Here is a 204-nt window from a genome sequence, read left to right on the forward strand (position 1 = left end):
GGGGGGGGGGGGGGGGGGGGGGGGGGGGGGGGGTAGAGAGACAGGGAGGGGGGAAGAGAGGATTAATCCATCTTCACATCACTTGCCAGAAAAACCTTGAGATAGTAAAATATATAATGTATATCCTGGTCTTATTGGGTTGGTGGTCTGTATGTGTTGTGGTCTTATTGGGTTGGTGGTCTGTATGTGTTGTGGTCTTATTGG

The sequence above is a fragment of the Etheostoma cragini genome, chromosome 9 (assembly GCF_013103735.1).
Source record: "Etheostoma cragini isolate CJK2018 chromosome 9, CSU_Ecrag_1.0, whole genome shotgun sequence".
Classification (NCBI taxonomy): Eukaryota; Metazoa; Chordata; class Actinopteri; order Perciformes; family Percidae; genus Etheostoma; species Etheostoma cragini.